This window comes from Erinaceus europaeus, chromosome 6, assembly GCF_950295315.1.
Source record: "Erinaceus europaeus chromosome 6, mEriEur2.1, whole genome shotgun sequence".
Lineage (NCBI taxonomy): Eukaryota > Metazoa > Chordata > Mammalia > Eulipotyphla > Erinaceidae > Erinaceus > Erinaceus europaeus.
The window spans coordinates 52014031-52037294 of record NC_080167.1 but is presented as its reverse complement, the minus strand read 5'-3'; the positions used below and the strand labels follow the sequence as shown (position 1 = coordinate 52037294).

At 40.0% G+C, this 23264-nt stretch overlaps 1 protein-coding gene and 1 pseudogene across 1 annotated transcript in view; one reads left to right on the top strand and one right to left on the bottom strand.

The window, feature by feature from the left end:
* FRMD4A (FERM domain containing 4A) overlaps positions 1 to 23264 on the top strand; it is a 593356-nt gene that overhangs the window by 65973 nt on the left and 504119 nt on the right. The window lies entirely within an intron of this gene.
* LOC132539148 (U6 spliceosomal RNA) lies at positions 14565 to 14665 on the bottom strand (annotated as a pseudogene).

Here is a 23264-nt window from a genome sequence, read left to right as displayed (position 1 = left end):
TCACCTGGAATGGAATTAGAGAATACTATGAAAGGAAAGGTCTCACCTGAGTAATGAAGCTGAAGGGTTGTCATTCCACACCTGAAGTCTTTGGACACAGTCTGAAGTGAAGCATGCTGAAGTGGTACTCGTTGCATTGATTAGGTTGTGATCAGCCAACCAAAAAGATATGTGTACACCTATGTTCATAGCAGCACAATTCATAATAGCTAAAACCTGGAAGCAACCCAGGTGCCCAACAACAGATGAGTGGCTGAGAAAGCTGTGGTATATACACACAATGGAATACTACACAGCTATTAAGAACAATGAACTCACCTTCTCTGACCCATCTTGGATGGAGCTAGAAGGAATTATGTTAAGTGAGCTAAGTCAGAAAGATAAAGATGAGTATGGGATGATCCCACTCATCAACAGAAGTTGAGAAAGAAGAACAGAAAGGGAAACTAAAAGCAGGATTTGACTAAATCTGGAGTAGGGCACCAAAGTGAAAACCCTGGGGTGAAGGTAAGGGTGGACATTCGGCTTCCTAGGGCGGCGGTGTGTGTGTGTGTGTGTGTGTGTGTGTGTGTGTGTGTGTGTGTGTGTGTGTGTGTGTGTGTCAGAGACAGAAAGAGTAGAGACACCCCAGCTACAGAAATTTTCTTAAGGTTGCAGATATGGGTTAATTGGTATTTCTTTCTTTTTTTTTTTTGCCTCCAGGGTTATTGCTGGGGCTCGGTCCCTGTACTATGAATCCACTGCTCCTGGAGATCAATTTTTCCTCTTTTGTTGCCCTTGTTTTTTATCATTCTTGTGGTTATTATTATTGTAGTTGTTGTCATTGGGTAGGGCAGAGAGAAATTGAGAAATATGGGGAGACTGAGAGGGGGAAAGAAAAATAGACATCTGCAGACCTGCTTTACCGACTGTGAAGCGATTCCCCTGCAGGTGGGGAGCCGGGGGCTCGAACCTGGCTCTTTCAGCCGGTCCTTTCACTTCACACCATGTGCGCCTAACCTGCTGCGCTACCACCCGACTCCTAGTATTTCTACATCTGTCTACATTTGTATACACCCCTCCCCATTTTTCCCCATGTGGTCTCGTCTCTTCCTTTACAAGTTACATATACACATATATATATACACATACATATACAGTACCCTTTGTGGTACTCCCATGTACTGGGACTTTAGCTCAGCACCTCATGAAAAGTAGGGAAGTGTCAGCATAGGTGAGTTGGTTGATTTTTCTGCAGGTCATTTTTATTTCTTTTTCCATTTCATCTTTCACAATAGGAAATTAGAGAAAGCAGTGAAAGTGATGAAGGTGATGACAGTCAGAAAAAAACAGCCCACACCTAATGACCCATGCACTTCCCTTCCTTTTCCCAGCTTCTCCTGAAGTCAAGTTAGGTTCATTTGACTACTTCTGGTTAATGGTGCATGATGGGAGTGATATGTGTCCCTTTTTCCTCCTCTCTCTGTGGGTCCTAATGGAGTTGGAGTTCAGAGCGTTCTGATCATCTTCCCTCTGTTGTTTCTCCCCCAGTGGGAAAATAGATCAAAATTATTTTGGGGGTGGAAAAAGTGGGAGTTCTGAATTCTATAATTGCTTTTCTTCTGGACATGGGCATTGGCAGGTTTGTCCATAACCCCAGACTGTTTCTATCTTTCCATAGTGGGGTAGGGCTCTGGAGAGGGTGAGGTTCCAGGACACAGTGATGAGTTTCTCTGTCCAGAGAAGTCAGGATGGAATCTTGATAGTGTCTGCAATGTGGCTGAAAGGCAGCAAGACAAAAAGCAGGACAAAATGGTTAATGAACAGAAACCAAAAAGTAGGGACAGAGCAAATGATAATAGGGATCTGAGGGTGGAAAGAAGTTAGGAAGTCCATTTTAGGCATGTTTGTAGGGAGGGGTTCATGACTGTTGTAGTTTTCTTTTGTTTGTTTTGTTTTTTGCTTGAGTTTGATATCTAACATGGAGATGGACAAAAATATTTCCCTAGAAGATGGTGTCCAAGTAGAGAAAAGGGCCAGAAAGTTGGACTAGGGCAAAGAATCACTCCCATTCTTGAAAAAAATCTGTAAGATTAACTATTTACCCCAGGGTATGTGTATATATATATATATATATATATATATATATATATATATATATATATATATACATAGCATAGGAGCCTGTGTAACATTTGAGTCCCTGTTGGTCTGAGCTTGCAGTTATGGCTAAAGTTAGGAATATTGCAAGGCAGCATTCCTTTCAGCACCAGTCTTCCTTGGGTGGCAGGGCAGGATGCCTCAGCCTCTCTTTGGAGACTGGAGCAGTCCCTACCATTGTGGCTTTATAGTGAGGGGAAGGTCCTGGGAAGGCCTGTAAAAGGACCTATGATGATTATCCTGATGGAAGTCACCAGTGATAGTGGAGAGAGGGATCCTTTAGAGGTATAGGCCCATCATATTTGTGTGGGAATCCAAGGATTCCCTTAGTAGAGCTCCAGACCTTTGGTCTGTTTTTTACCAAAAAGACCATTATTAAGTGAGCTAGTCTCTGTAATTATTTGTCTTTTCAGTATGAGACAGTCTCTTTCCTTTTACTTAGTCTGGGAGAAGGTCAGGAGCAGCTAGTGGTGGTCTTTATAGCACATACATAGTGATATTTTCCTCAGAGAGCTGTTTCAATAGTACGTATTTCATGGAGGTCTGCCTCTGAAAACTGACTAACAGCACGTGGCACAGAGGTCTTTCTCTAAAAGTCGATTCACAGCCTTCTACTACAAAGTTTGTCTCAGAATGCTGTTTTAAAAGATTTTTCCACCATTTCTTTCCTGACCTAGTCTCCTACAACTTATACATTTTTAAAATGTGGGTTCTGCTATAGAACACCAGGAAAGAGTGGTGGTGGTGGGGAGAATAGTGGTCCATGAAGGATGACAGAGGACCTAGGGGGGTTGTATTGTTATATGGAAAACTGAGAAATGTTATGCATACACAAACTATTGTATTTACTGTTGATTGTAAAACATTAATTCCCCAATAAAGAAATTTTAAAAAAAGAACACAAGGAAAGTGCTTTAGTTTAGATACTGATCATTAAATAAAACAGCACCCTAAATTCAGCATTTTAAGATGCTCTCAAGAATAGGGAAGGCTGTAATAGTGCATAACTCTATTACATAGTGCATAACAATTGCCATAAAGGAGAACCTTTGTTACTTGGGTATATAAATTATTCATGATAATAGTGGGTTCTCAGTGTTAAAATGCAACTGGCAAGTTGCTTACTGCAGTGAGTGGGAGGGATTTGTCATCGAAAGTGATGGAGGATAAGGAATTTGAGAATTGTCCAGTCATGGGCCATTGTGGGGACAGATCAATGGCTTCATCAAAGAACTGTCCTATATCATGATGATGAAGATTCATCCTAGTCCATACCTAGAACCTATGAATATGTTACTTTACATGCAAAAGGAACTTGCAGCTATAGCTGTGTTTAAGGACTTCAGGTTAAAGTGAATAATTCAAATTATCCTGATATACCCAACCTCAGTATTTGAATCCTTAGAGAGCTTTTTCTGTCTGTAGTCAGAAGAAGAGATATGACAATGGAAGTAGTTCAGAGAGATTTTTTGTTTGTTTGTTTTTGTTTTTGCTGGCTATGAAGATGAAAGAAGGGCTCATGGGATGGTAGAAAGGGCTAAGGAATAGATCCCCCCTTGGAGTCTCTAGAAAGGAACTTAGTCCTATAAACACCTTCATTTTAGCCAGCATTCAGTTTGGACTTCTGGGCTAAAAATATTCTTGATCTACAAAACTATAATAATAAATTTGAGTTGTTTAAGCTTCTAGGTTTATGGTAATTTGCCACTGTAGTTGTAAGGACCTAATATAACCATGTAAGATTTGAAGACTGCTCATTGAGCAGCCAGTTTCTTTCTGTCTTTCTTTTCTTTTTCTTTCTTTCTTTTTTTTTTTTTTTTTTTTTGCCTCCTGGATTGTCGCTGGGACTCAGTGCCTGCACTACAAATCCATTTATTCCATTTTGTTGCCCTTATTGTTATAGTTTTTGTTGTTATTATTGTTGCTGGATAAGACAAAGAGAAATCAAAAGAGGAGAGGAAGATAGAGATGGGGGATCTAGGGGCTTGAACTCGGATCCTTAAGCCAGTCCCTGTGCTTCTAGCCATGTGCACTTAACCTGCTGCACTATCACCTGGCCAGACAGTTCTAATGTAACTAGCCTATTGATAAAATGTGGTTGCACTTCAAGCAACGGCCCTTGCTGAACTTCTTAGTACTATCTCATTGGTGACAGTGCCCACATCTATGCCTCATCCCTTTAGGATAAGCCACCACCCACATCATGTGCCTTGATCTAATCACAAGCTATTGTAGCATGACTTCATGGCCCAATCTGGTGTTATCAAAACACACAGAGAAATGCAAACATACCTAAAGTCCCCATTCCTCCTTCCGAATTCCGTTACCCACACCTTAGTTTTGTCATTAGCCACCTGTTCTTAGCTTTTATTCCTAAGGGATATGCTTAGAAGACAACTATTACCCAATGGTTGCCATAAATGTGAGGCTATTTTGTAATGCAATTGCTATTTAATTTGGAACATTTGTGAATTGAGAATAGGCACAGAAACTAGAAATTCTGAAAAGTTGGCTCTTTGGATAGCTTGATATCTCAGGAAATGCTGACTTACTTCCACTGGTAATTGGCTTAGCTTGGGCAGATCATTGCCTCTCTTTTGTGCATGTATATGAATCACAAATGAAGAGCCACTAAGTTTTGCATTTCCATAGGGATAGTATGTGCAATTTCATAATGCACCAAATACTTCAACCTCTAAGTGGCTTTCTCCAAATATTAGTTCATCTTTACTAGATTGTTGGAGTCCTTGGCAGGTAAGTAGCACATGAAGGACTGCAGCAATTTCATTGCTGTGTATTTTTATGAAGATGAACGAAAAAATAAATGAATCAAGGGAGTCTTGCCATATATTACCTTTGTAGTGTTTAGGCCTATTTGCAGAAAATAAATAGGTCTGGGACCCACCCGTTGTGGATGAAGAGAGTCTAAAGTGTTCATTGATTAGATGGAAATATCAACAAAAAGAGATCACATTCAATCATCTGTCATGGGTGTTATTGTGGGTTTACAAGTCGCCTATAATGTGGGAAGAGTCTGCCCTTTGCTATATAACATTTGTATTGAACACTGTTGTTTTGTTTCTTAGTTTATAGCTATACCATGAATTGACAATCATATTTATATCTGAAGCTAAAATAAAAGAAAACACATCTATATAAATTAGTAATTTTTCAAGCTGAAAGACATATGTACATATATAAAAATTATGTTAATAGTGGTAGTATCTTTTGATTTTTCCAAAGCTCTTCTCATCTATTATATGTATCAGAATCATCACACCATAAAGCAGGTTTCATTTTACAAGTTATGAAACTCAGGCAGGTTATAAATGAATAAATTCAAGATAGATACTTGGAATATATATTTTTTGTAATGATAGAGTATATTATAATATTTTTAAATCAGTTACTTAGTGTCCAAAATACACTTTATTTCCTATGCTGTAATACTATATAGTGAGTAAATGTTTAGGTAAGGTCACAAGTATCAATCTATGTTATAATAATGAATTTGAGTATTTATAAAGCTTATTGACATTCCCTAGGCTACACATTTTGCAAACTGATTAGTCAAAGCTTAAATCTAAATTCTGAAAAGGAGTTAATCTTACATTTACACTGATACTTATGTGATTTATAAACATTAAACCTAGAGGTTTTTTAATTTTTTTATTTTTGGTGGGGTTAATTGTTTACATTAAATACAGTTGTGTTTCCTGCAAAAGCCTTTCACTCCCAGCCTAGGCCCTCCTTCACCATCATGTACCAGGACCTGAACATCCCCTAACCCCATCCTTCCCCGAGTCCTTTACTTTGGTGCAATACACCAGACCTGGTCCAATTTAACTTAGTGTTTCCATTTATGTTATTATTTCTAAACTTATATCTTTTTTCTTTAAATTTTTATTATCTTTATTTATTTATTGGATATATACAGTCAGAAATTGAGAGGGAAGAGGGAGACAGAGAGGGAGAGAGACAGAGAGACACCTGTAGCCAGTGTCATCACTCATGAAGCTTTCCCCCTTCAGGTGGGAACCAGGGGCTTGAACTTGGGTCTTTGTGCACTGTAATGCATACTTATATCTTTTTTAATTAGTGATTTTTTTGCCTCCAGGGTTATTTTGTGGGGTTCAGTGCCTGCACTATGAATCCACTGCTCCTGGAGGCTATTTTTCCCCTTTTGTTGCCCTTGTTTATCACTGTTGTGGTTATTATTTTTGTTGTTATTGCTGTTGTTGTTGTTGGATAGGACAGAGAGAAATCAAGAGAGGAGGGGAAGTAAGAGAGGGGGAGAGAATAATAGACACCTGCAGACCTGCTTCACTGCTTGTGAAGCGACTCCCCACCTGAAGAGGTTATTTGTTAACATACTTGAATTGCAGATACTGAAAGAAAAGGAAGAGAGTAATCCATTCTAGATATTGGCTAGAGAGACTATACCAGTGACCTTGAAATTTGACAGAACTATTTTGAGCTGTAGAATCTTTAAATTCTCACTTGACATTGAACAAATCACTTACTGAACAAGTAATTTACCCCATCTTTAAAATGCATGAACACATTCCCAGAGGTATGTAAGAATACAATGAGATAATATATGAAGATACACCTTTGAGCTACATATGTTCTTCCTTGCTTCTTCCCTTTCTTCTTTTAAATTTCCAGATGGGTTCAAAGAACCAAGTGCACACAGAACCTCAATTGTGAAAGGAGCATGGAGGGGAGGGGAGGGATCTTCTGAAGCATAGTCCCTGGAGACCAGGGACCCTGCTACATACCCCCCATGGCCAACTAGGCACAGAACAATCACCCAATACAAAGGCTAACCATCATTAAACCTCAACAGTGCTAGCATTGAGTCTGGTTTCAAACCTCCCACCAGTTTAGTTCCTGGTTCCACTACCTCAGTGGTTCTATCTACTACGTTACTTATCTATCTATCTATCTATCTATCTATCTATCTATCTATCTATCTATTCTGTCATCTTTCCCACTGTGGTAATCAAAGGAATTCAGTGCCTGCACAACTAATCTGCTGCTCCCCAAAGCCATTTTTTAATTTTCTTTCTTTCTCCTCTCCCTACACATTTCTTTGTCTTGTCTCCTCCTCCTTCTCCTCCTCCTTCTTCTATTTAATAGAACAGAAGTAATTGATGGGGGAGGCAGAGAGGGAGAAAAAGAGATACTTGAAGCACTGCTTCATCCTACATGAAGCTTCCCCTCTAAGGTGGGGGTTGAGGGCTTAAATTCAGATTTTCCTCATGGTAGCATTTGCACTAAACCATGTGCACCATTGCCCAGGCCCACCTCCCAGAAGTTTTTATCCTGTCCTACATTTATCTTCTTTGCTTCTAAATTTTAGACTTATGCTGTGATTGGGTTTGGGGCAAGATCTGAGCTCCTCTTCCTATTTTCAATATATAACACTACATCTTCTCCAAGATGCCTTCCTACAAGATAATGTCCATTTTCCAGCTGACACCATGACCATTCATTTTCAATGACTCAGTATTATAAGATCTACTTCCCATCATCTTTGCCTTTTTTCTTTCTTTCTTTCTTTCTTCTTCTTCTTCTTCATCTTCCTCTTCTTCTTCTTCTTCTTCTTCTTCTTCTTCTTCTTCTTCTTCTTCTTCTTCTTCTTCTTCTTCTTCTTCTTTTTTGTGGGGAGATGGTGGCTTGGTAAATAACTTCTGTGGAAATAATGGGAGTGGTAGACATAACACACTTCAACAAACCATTGCTAAATGCTTTTGTGCAGGCAGAGGTGTCTTTTCCTACATGACAATGGGGTGATGGAATGGTACTAGGTAGTATGCATGATAAATGGGCCTCTCTGTCTTCTTGTTCATTCTGATGAAGAGCAGCACACATAGTGAAGCCACATTACCACACTATCTGAAGGGGGCTGGCTTGGCCTATTACTATGCAAACCTGTGACACCTCTTCCTTCTAGAATTCCATAGTGACATCCTATCATGTTAAGTCATTGCTACAAACCTGTTATGTTGGGAATGGTCATTCCATTTTAATTGCAGTAGGGATTATCAAGAATCATTTTCAAAATAATCAGTTCTGCTTTTCTATCCCCTGAATACATTGCATTAATTTTTTCTGCCTTCTACAGAATCACTTAGGGACTATTTATTTTATGTATTCATCTAAGAAGTCATAGACTTTTCTGATTATTGCATTTGGCAATAATCCAAGGTTATATCTAAATCCCCTTGGAGATGCTTAGGTAAAATAATAAGAAGACAGATGTATTACTATGGTCTGGCAGATATAGTTAAGGCTAAAAGACCATCTGTTCATTTTAATGAGCCATAACCTTAAACTAAGGACATCAAATTGAAGGTTTAAGGGGGAAAGCAATAAAAATTAGTGTTTCGTTAAAGTTATGTAGCACTTTAAAATTAGTGTAATAATTTGATTTACTTTTGGAAGATTATAGATTAGCCATACAAAACATTTTCTGTGAATTATTTCATTTAGTCTTTACCACCACCTCATGGAGCACTTCCACTCAGAGTCTGTTTTAGAGATGAAGTTGTTAACTGTCTCCTTTTAGTGATAAGTGATAGAGCCAAAGCTGGACATCAAACCCTTTTGATCTTATTCTGGGCTCTTAACTAAGTACTTTCACAAATCCCATCACACTGAACTAGGAAGGGCCTGTATTAAGAGCAGCCATTTAAAATTCCACAGGATATATCCAGCTGATATATCCCATTCACTTACCTCTCTCTTCTTTCTCCTTGATATACTGGGTTTTCAGAAAAGTCATGACACTTTTTTGCATAGAAGAACATGGAAAAATACACCATTACTTTTCCACCAACCCAATCTCTGTCTCTGTCTGTCTGTCTATCTCTCTTTTACACACACACACACACACACACACTCCCCAGCTCTGCTCCCCAGTGACTTCATACCTGTGCTTGATGCCATCAGCATTCATGGGCCTCTAAATGCTCAAGCCTTTCCAAGGTTCTCTCAGTCACTGGTTCAGATCAACCCCTGAGACGGGAAAAAGAAGTATTGTGCTAGCTTCAGCCCCCATATTTGTATTCTCTAAGCATCTCATACTCATGAGCCAGTTGAAGGTGAGCCAGGAGTGTGACATTTCTGTAAGGTCTTGTGTTTGAGCACAAGTAATGCTCCAGTTGCTTTATTAGAAAATCAATGTTTTTAAATTACTAGGTAATTTATTGAACTCTTTCTTTCCCCCAAGTCTTAGACAAGAATGGATATTTTAGGAAATTGTATCATGGTTTCCTGCCACCTTGACACTGCAATTAAACATCCTACTGATGCCTGATACACTTTGGGAACCAAAAAGGGACACCTACTCACTCCAGCAGTGAGAGAAACTGACTACAGAGAAAGTTCAGAATGGGGCTGGGTGGTGGTGCACCTGGTTTAGTGCACAAGGATCCAGATTCAAGCCCCTGGTCCCCACCTGCAAGAGGAAAGCTTCACAAATGGTGAAGCATGGCTGTAGGTGTCTCTCTCTGTTTCTCTCCCTTTCTATCTCCCTTTTCTCTCAATTTCTGGCTGTCTCTATTCAGTAAGTAAATAAAAAACTTTAAAAACAAGAAAAAGTTCAGAGCTATTAATGGGAAAAAGGGCACTTTCCCCCTAAGACTTGAGAGTGATAATGGGTTATAATATCCAATACTTAGTTCTTTCTTAAGTCAATGAAATCTAGAGAAAGCAAAATTGGGGAATTGGAAAAATATGAAAAAAAGAATTTTGATTAAATATTCTATAAAAATCCTCTGTTTTCAGGTTAAGTAGTATCACAATAAAGTTGAAGGGACTACCAACAACCACATTATTTATTTTAAATTAACACTGAGTACAGTGCATGGTACATTGTTTGAAATACATAAGGCTTCAAATAAAGCTTTTGATTAGTTTAATAATTCATCATATTGGACCCAAATTGGTCATCAGCAATAGTCTAGCATTTCCTTGATAACAGAACAGTAACTGTGTTTGTTGATGATGACAAATTTAAAAGGAAACTAATCAGTAACTACAGGGCAGGAAGATTCAGTCTGGATATTTTCCATTCTTTTCTGAGATTCACGTATCTGTGAGGAAGTTGGGATAAAAGAAAAGCCAGAAAGATACCTTGCAGAAGGGCTATGATGATGCAGAGGGATTCCAGGTAGTTACTTAATCTCTGCTCAGTTACTCCATCTCTGAACTGGGCATAATAATAATTAGCAACTACACAGGAGGACAGTATGGATTAATGAGCTAATCTTGCAAAATGCTTGTCAGGTGAAAAGTCTTTTAGAGGTGCTATGAGTGTACTCATTATGAGTGTTCTCACAGTCACTCTGGGGGTGAACCTGAGCAAGGAGGACTGTAATTAGTGCAATAACTCTGCAATATGTGTGATACTCTCTCTAGGGGAGTATCTGGGTGTAGCTTTGACCAGGGTCTTCCACTTGATGTCTCTCCCCCCAACCCCGCTTCCTTCTCATTCTTTCTCCATGTGTATTGTTCCTTCTCTTCCTTCCCCGACAACTGCACTGGTTGCTGGAATGTCTTCATTAGACTTGGGTTTGGCTTACTATCTCAATCTGAGGAGGCTATTGTAGTAGAATATCATAGACTAATATTCTGTATAAGTACTGCACACTAACTAGTTGAGCCACTGTTAATATTCTGAAGGCCAGAAGTTTACTTCTTATGGATCTGGAAGTAGGGAAATAATTTAAATTAAAGTTGGAAGCAGATTTACTATGTATTCACTTCCTGGATCATAGACTTCTCATGTACCAAAAAGGATGAAGGAGCTCTTTGGAGTCTATTTTATTTTATTTTTGTTTTATTATTGATTTAATATTTGTTTACAAAATTATGAGATAACGGGCATAATTCTACATCATTCCCACCACTAGAGTTCTATGTCCCCATTCCCTCCATTGGAAAATGCAGTCGTTCTGCTAAGGTTACAGATGTGGCTTGACTATTATCTCTATAACTATCTGTTTATATATATATTTGCCCGTTTTTTGGTGGCCCTGCCTTCTCTTCCTTTCTAAGTCACACCTACACCTATTACTACTCCCGAATGTTCTTCTTTCTTTCCTCTTCTCTCGCCAGGTCCTGATGGAGTTGGAGTTCATAGTCCTGTGGTCATCTTCCCCTAATATTTCCCCCTCTGGGAGTATGGACCAAAATTCTTTATGGGGTACAGAAGGTGGGAGATCTCTCTTCTCTAATTGCTCCTCTGCTGGACAGGGACTAACCTCTACTGTAGTTCTCTCATGGGGTCTCTTTTATAAAGGTGCTAATCCCATTTGTGGAAGCCCACCCTCCACGTGACTTGGTCAAACCCTCAAAGGCTCTATCACCTAATGATGATGTTGGGGATTAGGTCTCAACAAAGAAGTTGGGTGGGAGGAGGACACAGTACTCCATCTATCCCTCTCATCAAGGGTAAGTAGGAGTCACAGTGGAAATTAAGTTTTTTGAAGCTCTTCTAAAGATTCTAAGGGTATCCTTGAACATTTTTGCTGCTCTGTCCATACCCTGTTCCCATAGTACTAAGAGCTACAGAGCTTAGAACTACAGTGGGATCCAAAGATCCCATTGTGGAAAGGACACCTTGAAAACAGTTCCCACAGCCTCTTTCTGGGCTTGTGGACAGATGGCACTTGGAGCAAGAATGGAGTCAGGAAGTTAGCCCCATTGTGGGTGGAAATGACTTTTGGGTGACAAAGAATTCTCAGTGAACAGTCTGGATCTTTTGAGGTGCCAAAGCATAGGGAATAAATCCGCCTAATTTTTTTATTAAAAAAATGAAACATTCAACTAAATTTTAAATTAGTTTTCTACTTGCAGTATGGCTATATTATTTACTCGCCCCCTCCAACCCCGCCTAGGGTCCTACAAATAGCCTCCTTAGTAGTGTCTCATTTTTGTGGGGGGAAAACCAGGGGTGGACATTCATGCCTGAACTCCTACTGCCCCAATCCTAGCTCTGGACAATTATATAGATACCTTTGGAAAAACCCATGGCACAGTGGTCAGGGTCAGTGTTATAAAGTGTGGTATCTGGAGTGATTGTGCTGTGTGTGGTGTATGTGTTGTGTGGAATGTGGGTGATGTGTGCTATGGATGTGTGATATGTATGGTGTATGTGTGCTGAGTGGTATACCTATAGAATGTTGTATGTGTAGGGTATATGATGTGTAGAGTGTGCTATGTGGTGTGGAAGTCTTGTGTGTTTTATGTCATGGTCTGTGGAGTGTAGGGTGTGTTTCATGTGTTTATGTTAAGAGTGGTGTATAGATTGTGTGTTGAGTAGTGTCTATGGTATGTATGGGTTGTGTGGTGTGTATGGTGTATATGTGGTGTGTGGAGTATTTGTTTGGAGGTTCTAGTGGAAAAGTGCAGCTACTCATATACCCTTGAACGAAGACTAGTCTGTCTCTATATGGGGAAGGCCATCCTATTCAACTGAGCATGCAGTTTCAGGAGGAACGCACAAGGAGCGGTGAGGGAGGAGGGGGACACTTGCCAAACCAGCCATATCAGTCTAATAAACACTGGCGATCAATGGGTGACAGATATCATAGCCAGATTGCCCTCACATCCGAGTGGAATATTTGTGTATGTGCAGTTTAGGGTTTGGGTGGTGTGTGATGTGTTGTATGTGGTGGGTGGAGGGGAATCAAGGGTGACTAGCTGCCTCTCATCAGCCCCTGTTTGGTCAACAATCCAGTGGCTTAATTGGAATATCTCAATTCCTTTCCCTTGAATATACGTGGGTACCAAAGGGAGTAAAATAATTACTAAAGTATAATTACTAACAACATTTATGTTGAGGGAAGAAAAGTTGCCTCCTGGCTGTCCTCTTCAGGTTACAAATGATGGGACATAGATGCAGGAAAGTCTAGTTATTCCACCAAGAGACCTGGCTGAGCTGGACCAAGAGCCTAGTAGGTCTTCTCTCCCTGAACAGTACCTGTGATCTCTTTCCCTGGAGATCAGAGTGCACCAGGCTAGCATAGGTCAGCCAAAAAATGTGGTGGCCTCCTTGGAAGGGAATCTAATCAGAAAAGGCAACTGTTGTGGCTGTGCATCCCCAACAGTGGTTCTAGTGCAGGGTGTGGTAGTTTTTTGGTAGTTTCTATTTATGTCCTTGAAATTGGAGAGGTGGGCATTGGGAATTCTGGTGAGCAGGTGGGTTTTCAGATCAGGAACTATCTGGTTGGGAAGATAAGGATACACTCTGACAATTGAAAAATCCACTCTGAACATACACCACAGAATTGTACAATCAATCTCCAGGCCAGAGATAGGGAAAACTTAATCACAGGAATACAGTTCGCTTTGCAAGTTCCACAGTGCCAGACAAGTACCTCATCAGGATGCCTTGGGGGGTGTTCTCTTTGTGCTTATAGTTTGTTTTGTTTCTTTTTAGTTCCTTTTCCTTCTAAAAGAGGAACTACTGGATGGAGAATAACACTTACAAATGAAATACCTTCTTTTTATCCTTGAGATATGGGTGTGCTTTGTTTTTTGTTTTTTTGCAATAGGCATATAGGGTTACATGCATATAGGCATGACATGGATCTGTGGCTGCCTGGGTTAGAATCTTTGCTCTGCCTCGTACCTTGTGTGTAACTGGTAGAGGACCTCATATTTTTTACCTATTTTCTCATCTGCAAAACTAGGAATGAACACAAAGGGTGATTCACAAAGGGCAAAGAAGGTAGTTCTTATGAAACATTTAAAACCACATATCTCACAGTCAGCACAAAGTCTCTAGTGTTAAATAAAAATAATTAAGAACTGTAAGGAAAACAGAAATGCAGAGTGAATGTGAGTGAAAAGACTTCACGGGGCTTGTTTTCCTTAGAGAACCAGAAGGTAGTACAGGTGTCGGCAAATGCAAATAGATTCCTATCAGAAATGATTACTAAAGATCTCTTTTTCACTTTCAGATGTATGTCTTTTAATGTATTGACTTCTGATAAGAAGGGAAATTAACTACATTAAAATGTGATCCACAGAATTTGTGCATTTTTGCTCATCCATTCTCACTAATGAAATGAACATTTAGTTCATTGCATGTAAGAAATCCACAAGCAATATTTAAGCAATTGTCATGGGAATAATATTCTCTAGTACTTAATGAGCTTGTGTACCCAGGATTTCATGCCAGCACAGCATCACTGCTAAGTGATCTCAGAAGGCTGGTTTGTTTTAAGTCTTAATTTTCTGGAGGGAAAGGCCATGGGTCCTATACAACATCCATGGTGTTGTCCATAGTGCTTCCATGTGCTGGAGATCCAACCTAGGGCATCAAACATTTAGATAAGGCACACACCTTACGCCATGAATTACCTCTTGGTCCTCACTGACCAAGTTTTTTTTTTTTTTTTTTTTTTTTTTTAAATATGAAATGCTTCACAAATCTGTGTGTCTCATCCTTGTGCAGGGCCCCTGCTAATCTCCATATTGTTCCAATTTTAGTACATGTGCTGTCAAGCACCATTGAGCAAGTTTTGATGCTTCCTTAAGTAGTAATTCTATCATCCTCTCACTCAATTGATACAAAGATATATTGCCCTGAAGAAGGATAGATTGAACCTGGTCTGGAAGAAAAACCTTGGGCTGCTTTCACAACACAAGGGGTGTCTCCAGTCTCCCTGATTTTTGCCTGGATACCATCTTACATTAAAATTTTCCCAAGATGCTTAGGTAGACAGCTTTTATAGAGCATCTACTTACATAAATTGGTTTTTACTAGTAAAAAGACTGAAACCCAGAGGGGTGTGTGACATGGTCAAAGAAGTTAAATGGAGTCTAATATGGTGAATATTATAGTGCTTCATTTTCTTAGTCACTTGGGAGGATGACCATCACTCACATTCATGTTTTATTTTTACTATATTTTTATGGTCAAGGAAATGGTTTGCTTTGGCAAAACCCATATTTCATCATGAATGAGTGTTTTTTTAAGAACAGAGACAGAGAGGATGGCTTAGCTCAGTGTTTTCCTCTTTTCCTCCCCTTGACTGGAAGACACAGGGGAGTGCTGATTTGGAGTACTGCAGAACAACATGATCTCTGACACTAATCATTCTGGCTTTAGCCTTAAAACTGATTCCACACTTTCATTGAGGTGTCAGCCCACAAAATAAAACACTTGTGACTATCTAATATTTAGGACATCTGATAATCCTTTTATTGGACTAGTGTATGAACCCAGTACCCCAGAAAACATTCTTTTTCCTCTTTTCATTTTTTATTTTTTAGTAATGATTGACAAGTCTGTTGGTATAAGAGGGGTACAATTCCATACAATATCCACCACCAGAGTTCTATATCCCCACCCCTCCATTGGAAGTATCCCTGTTCTTTATCCCTCTGGGAGTATGGACCAAAGATCTTTATGGGGAGCAAAAGGTGGAAGGCCTGGCTTCTGTAGCTGCTTCTCCACTGGACATGGGTGTTGACGGGTCAATCCATACCACCAGCCTGTTTCTACCTTTCCCTAGTGGGGTAGGGCTCTGGGAAGGTGGGGTTCTAGGACATACTGGTGAGGTTTTCTGCCTAGGGAAGTCAGGTTGGCATCTTGGTAGCTTCTGCAACTTGGTGGCTGAAAAGTATTAAGATATAAAGCAGAACAAACTGTTTAATAATCAGGAACCTAAAGGTAAAAGTATAGCAGATGAGGTTTGGGGTCTTCATGTTGGAAGGAGCAAGAAGGTCTATTTGAGGTATATTTCAAGGGATCCATGATTTTACTAATTTTTGCCTGGGCCAGACAGCTAACATGCAGGTGGGCTAAAAGTATTGTCTGGGAGGATTGTGTGTCGGAGTTGCAAATGTGACCAGAAAGCTGGATCAGGGCACAGTGTTGTGCCCTAATATGGGAAAAGTATATAAGTATCATTAACTGTAAACCTCATTGATCTGACCCAGGGCCCATATCTGTTCACATTTACCACAGGAGCCTGTGTAACCTCTGCATCCCTGTCAGTCTGAGTTCACATTCCATGATTACAGCTAGGAACATTCTTTTTAAAAAATATTTATTTATTTTCTCTTTTGTTCCCCTTGTTGTTTTTCATTGTTGTTGTAGTTGTTGTTATTGATGTCATCATTGTTAGATAGGACAGAGAGAAATGGAGAGAGGAGGGGAAGACAAAGAGGGGGAGAGAAAGACAGACACCTGCAGACCTGCTTCACTGCCTGTGAAGTGACTCCCCTACAGGTGGGGAGCCGGGGGATCGAACTGGGATCCTTAAGCCTGCCCTTGTGCTTTGTGCCACATGCGCTTAACCTGCTGCCCTACCGCCCTACTCCCTGCTAGGAACATTCTAAGCTGCACTCATTTCAGGACCACTCTTCTTTGAGTGGCAGAGTATACTGACTCAGCCTTCCTTCAGAGTTGGGGCAATTTCTACCACTGTTATTCTACATTGAGGGCAAGGTCCTGCAGAGGTCTAGAAGAAGGTTCATGATATTGTTCCTGATGGAGATGATCATTGATGGTGGAGAAGGGATCTGTTAGAGTTCTAGGCCTATCATGTTTGTGTGGGAATCCCAGGATTCCCTGACTAGAGCCCTGGATGAAGGTGTGGGCTGGTAGTGACCAAAAGGGCAATCATTAAAGTATGTCCACCTCTTACCCTCATCCAGCTTTAGTAGTCCTTACTTTATGTCACATGGTTAGGCTTAGAGTGATTGAGGGAAGTGAAATAGAAAGTAAGTGAGGAGGGCATATAGGTCTAAGTAGATAATATTTGATTAAATATTTTATGGTGTCATTTCTTATGAATTCTGAGGGCATCAAAGAAGCTCTGGGAGGGGAAATGGCCACAGAAAGGACTTAAGGACAGGGCCACACAGGGCCATCAACAGGATGGCCTGCAGTCCCATATTTATCACCTTCGAACATTAGCACTTTAATGAGAGGAAACTTACATCAATTTTTTATTCATTGATTTAAAAAATTCTTACTGATTTAATATTGATTTACAAAATTATAAGACAGCAAGGGTATATATAACTCCATACTATTCAGACCATCAGAGTTCTGAATCCCCAATCCTTTCATTGTAACCTACAGCAGTTTTCCTAAGGTTGCAGATACAGGTTAACTATTATTTCTACAACTATTTGTCTATATTTGTATATAATTTTCCATTATACATATATTTAAAATATTTATTTATTCCATTTTTGTTGCCCTTGTTTTTATTGTTGTAGTTACTATTGTTGTTATTGATGTTGTTGTTGAATAGGACAGAGAAATGGAGAGAGGAGGGGAAGACAGAGAGGGGGAGAGAAATATAGACACCTGCAGACCTGCTTTACTGCTTGTGAAGCGACAACCCTGCAGGTGGGGAGCTGGGGGCTCGAACTGGAATCCTTATGCCAATCCTTGCGCTTTGCATCACATGCACTTAACCTGATGTGCTACTGCCCGACTCCCTGCCCATTATATTTTAAGGTCTCATCTTTTCTTCCTTTCCAAGTCACACATATACCTATTATTATATTCAAATGTCTCTTCCTTTTTCCTTTTCTCTGGATCCTGATGGAGTTGGAGTTCAGAGTGCTCTAGACATCTTCTTCCTCACACTTCTCTCCCACTGGGAGTATTGATCAAAAATATTTTGGGGGTGCAAAAGATGGGAGTTATGAATTCTGTAATTGGTTCTCTGTTGGACACGGGCATTGGCAGGTTGATCCATACCACAAACTTGTTTCTATCTTTCCCTAGTGGGGTAGGGCTCTGGAGAGGTGAGGTTCCACGATGCATTGGTAAGGTTGTCTGCCCAAAGAAATCAGGATGGAATCATGATAGTGTCTGCAACTTGCTGGCTGAAAGGCAGAAAGATATAAAGTGGGACAAAATATTTAATGAACAGAAACAAAAAAGTAGGGACAGAGCAGATGAGAATAAGAATCTGAGGGTGGAAAGAAGCTCAGAAGTCTATTTTAGACACATTCCTAAGGGCCTATAGACTTTCATAGTTATTTTCTTGAGTTTGATAGCTAACATGGAGTTGGATAAAAATATTTTCTGAAAAGATAGTGTCAGAGTAGAGAAAAGGGCTGGAAAGTTGGTTTAGGGCAGAGAGTAGCTCCCATTCTTGAAAAAAAATCTACCAGTAACATTAACTGTTTACTCCCATCCACCTGACCCAGGGTATGTATGTATATGTATATGTATATGTATATGTATATGTATATGTATATGTATATGTATATGTATATGTATATGTATATGTATATGTATATGTATATGTATATGTATATGTATATGTATATGTATATGTATATATATATATATATATATATAATGGTTGCTTTATAGTGAGGACAAGGTCCAGGGAAGGTCTTCAAGAGGGCTTATGACTTACATTGATTTTTGAACCTTAATCTCACGGTCTTTAGAAAGGGGTCACTGCTCTCATCTAATTCAGAATACAGACCCCAGGGCTTTTACCAAAATCAATCCTTAAAAAGAAGGCATTTCAGGGAGTCGGGCTGTAGCGCAGCGGGTTAAGCACAGGTGGTGCAAAGCACAAGGACCGGCATAAGGATCCCGGTTCAAACCCCGGCTCCCCACCTGCAGGGGAGTCGCTTCACAGGCGGTGAAGCAGGTCTGCAGGTGTCTATCTTTCTCTCCTCCTCTCTGTCTTCCCCTCCTCTCTCCATTTCTCTCTGTCCTATCCAACAGTGACAACAACAATAATAACTACAACAATAAAACAACAAGGGCAACAAAAGGGAATAAATAAATAAAATAAATAAATAGAAATAAATTTTTAAAAGAAGGCATTTCAAAACACTGTCATTCTCACCTGTATCCCCAATCTAAGGATCTCATTTGCTTTAAAGTAAACATGGCATTGTTTGAAGGAAATGCACTGCCCTGAAATGACTTCAGCAGTGCTTTTTTTTTTTTTTTTTTCTCCAGGGTTATTGCTCGGCTCGGTGCCTGCACCATGAATCCACCGCTCCTGGAGGCCATTTTTCCCCCTTTTTGTTGCCCTAGTTGTTGCAGCCTCGTTGCGGTTATTATTGCCATTGTTGACGTTGCTTTGTTGTTGGATAGGACAGAGAGAAATAGAGAGAGGAGGGGAAGACAGAGAGAGAGGGGAGAGAAAGATAGACACCTGCAGACCTGCTTCACCGCCTGTGAAGCGACTCCCCTGCAGGTGGGGAGCCGGGGGCTCGAACCGGGATCCTTAGGCCGGTCCCTGCGCTTTGAGCACCACGTGCGCTTAACCCACTGCGCCACCGCCCGACTCCCTCAGCAGTGCTTTTGTAAGGTGTTACAGAGGCTTCTGACAGAAGCTGTAAACAGGAGGTAAATGAACACAGACTTAGCAGTTATTTCTGAAAATATAGACTCTTTGATGTAAATATTGGATGTCATTATGAGCAGGCTTTCTAAAGATTCCTTTAAAGGCAATAAAGCAAGTTGTTACATTGTAGAGCTCCTAAATATATAATTAGAGTTTAAATGAATAAAGCAGCTAACCCTGTGTTATGTACAATAGCTCCCTGAATAAAACTGTTTTGTACAACATTGTGCTGTTATAAGATTAATGGAAAGAAGTAATAATCAATTCTCAGCCATTCCCTCTCCCAAACTCTGGGGTGTTTCCACCCAAATCCCAGATATGTGTCTTTTAGGAGCATTGTGAGTTAGAGGGCCCAGTGGGAATGACTGTGGGGTTGAAGCTCTTGACTCTGAGCTGTGAGGGGCTCTGTGACTGAATTGGAATGAGCAGTTTGGGACATGAATGAATGAATGCATATTGTTAAATATTATGTGTTTCAGTGCTTTATTTAGAAATTTGGCAATGTTTCTGTGACCAGAAATACACTGTAGGAATTTAACTCTTCTTTATATCCATTAGTCTCTGGTCAAAGTGGTTCTGTTAAACATCATTTCACTTATAGTCACAGTTTCCAAGAACCTTTTGCTGACATTGTGAAAGTTTACTATGGTAATGGGTGTTTGTGGTTTGGGACAGAATTTCTAGTAACAGAGAGTGCTATATCTCAAATAACTGAGATGGAAAGGGAAAGTGTTTATTGTGGGGAAAAATTTGAGCTGAATAACTTAAAATTTGACTGTAGAAATTTATTGACCGATGGGGTTTATAGTCAACAATATTTATATACCTTTCCCATATTTGGGAGCTACTCTCTTCCCTGATTCAGCTTTTAGGTCCTTTTTCCAGCTATGACATCATCTCCCCAGACAATAACTTGGATCCACCTGCATATCAGATTTCAGGCTCAGGGAGAAAATAACTAGTATAGTCACAGGCCCTTTGGAATATAACTAAAATAAAATATGCCTACTAGCTATCTACAAAATGGAGACCCCCCCAACTCTTCATCTGTACTATTCCAGCCTTTAGGTTCATGGTTAGTCAACAATTTGTTTGGCTTTATATGTTAGCTCTCTTTTCAGTCACCAGATTCCAGAGGCTAGCATGATGCCAACCAGACTTCCCTGGACAGACAACCCCACCAATGTATCCTGGAGCTCTGCTGCCCCAGAGCCCTGCCCTACTAGGGAAAGAGAGAGACAGGCTGGGGGTATGGATTGACTTGTCAATGCCCATGTTCAGCGGAGAAGCAGTTACAGAAGCCAGACCTTCCACCTTCTGCACCCCACAATGATCTTGGGCCCATACTCCCAGAGGGATAAAGAATAGGAAAGCTATCAGGGGAGGGGATGGGATACGGATTTCTGGTGGTAGGAATTGTGTGGAGTTGTGCCTCTTATATCCTATGGTTTTGTCAATGTTTCCTTTTTATAAATAAAAAATTAAAGATTTTAAAAAAGAAATAAATTAACCTACTGGCGAATAAGGCTCGGTGATGGTAAATGGAAAAGGAAATATTTTCAGTCATATGAATGCACATGGATTATTTCAGTGGTATGTGATTTTTAAATATACATCTGAAACTGAATTAGTAAGTTATATTTTACAAGTTGTGTTTACTTTAGCTGCATCCCTAAGACGTCATATCATTGGTTAGGCAGAAAAGTAGTAGGTAGTAGGCCTGCTCTTGTTGGGTAAGATAGTTCTCTTTATATCTCAACTCATTTGCTAGTTCTTATCTTTACTTGTTTTGCTAAGCATAGTTACCTCTAGTTCCATCCATTTTCTTCCAGTGGACACACTATCATCTTTTGATTGCAGAGTAGTATTCCATGGAGTATGTATCTCATAACTTCTTTAGGCAGTAGTCTGTTGATGGGCATTTAGGCTTCTTCCACTCTTTGGCCAATGTGAATAATGAATCTATGAATATGGGGGTACATATGTCCTTCTGGATAAGTGTTTATGTTACCTTTGGGTAACTACCAAAGCTGGGGAACAACAGGTACTGCCAGGTCATACAACAATTTCATTTTTGTTTAAGGTTTCTTCATACCATCTTCCAAAGGGGCTATACCAGTTTGCATTCACACCAGCAAAGCAGAAGTGGGACTACAGATTATATATGCATGATACCCTATTCTATGCATTGGTTGTGTTTTGTAGCTAAATAAACCACCTTAAATTACCTATGATCTTAATGGTTTATAAGGACAAATATTTGCATTTATATAACAAATTCCCATGACTCCCTACACTGATAGAGAGCGACCATCTCAAACTTCATGTGTTTGATCTCACCAGAGATCTCTGGAAAGTCTTTCATCAGCAGTGAGATGCTTCCATTTGGAAGTGATACAAGTCATTCTGCTGAAGGCTTACTAGCTGGGCTGATCTCCTAGCTCCACCTTCCATTGTGAAATCAGGCAAGCCCTCTGAAGCCTGCAAGATAGAGGCTGGAAGTAGCTGGGGAACACTCCTAAGTGGACAAATTGAGCTGCAAACTCTCCTCACCCCGTCCTTCACAGGGAAATTATCTCCAAATATCCCAAAGTCAGTGGTTATTCTTAATCATTTCACAAGAGCTATTTGGATTCATTTCTAAATAGAAGACATTTCAATCAAAGGTTGACAAGAAGGTTTCATCTGTGTGGGAGGGATATCTGTATATCTCAGGCAGTGAGTAACAGGTGATATATGGAGACAGTTGGTCTTCTTTGAGAGGAACAACTATAGGGCACATGACTTTTTTTCTTTATCAGAGTATTGATCACTGGTGGCTTATGGTGGTACTGGTGACTGAACCTAGAACTTCTGGCGCTTCAGGCATCAAAGTCTGTTGTAAAGCGCTATGATATCTCCCCAGCCTAAAGCATATGCCCCCTCCCCTTAACATAGATTGGAGTGTCACAGATTGTACTCCTAGAGTGGCATTTTCCCTTCTTTTTCAAAATTGGAGGAAAGTATGCATATCATGAAACTTATCATTTAAAAAGACTCACGTATTATTAAATAGAGAGAGAGAGAACAAGTGCATCTCTTTGACACATGTGATGCTAGGGATCCCACTCAGGACCTTATATTTGCAAACCCTGTGTTCTACTTGCTGCACCCAGGCCACTTTTAAGACCATTTTTTCAAGATTTTATTGTTTACATAAGAGACAAGGAAGGAGAAAGAATCAGAAAATCACTCTAGTATATATAATATCAAGGATCAAACTTGACAACTAATGCATTCAAGTTCACTGCTCTACCTACCCGCTGCAAAACTTCCTGGGCCACCCATTTTAACTCTGTAGTTCACTGACATTAAGTCTGGTTGTGTGTTCAGTTGAGTGCACTTATTCCAGTGCATAAGGGTCAGGTTCAAGCCCCCAGACTCCACTTGCAGGGGCAAGCTTTGAGAGTGGTTAAGCAGTGCTGTAAGTGTCTCTCTTTCTCCCTCCCTCTCAACCTCCCCTTCCCCCTAAGTTTCTCTCTGTCTCTACCCAAATAAGTAAATGAATAAAATAAAATTAATCTTGGTTGCACTGTTGTGCAAATATCACTTTGATCTCCACAAACTAAAACACCAACTCCTACACAACTGTTTTCCCCTTCCCTGTCTGCAGCTCTTGGAAACCACCCTTCAACTTTCTGTGTAAAACAACAACAAAAAAACCTTCCTCTGTGTGTGATTCAACTACTTGGAAACCTCATGGAAGTGGGATTACACAATATT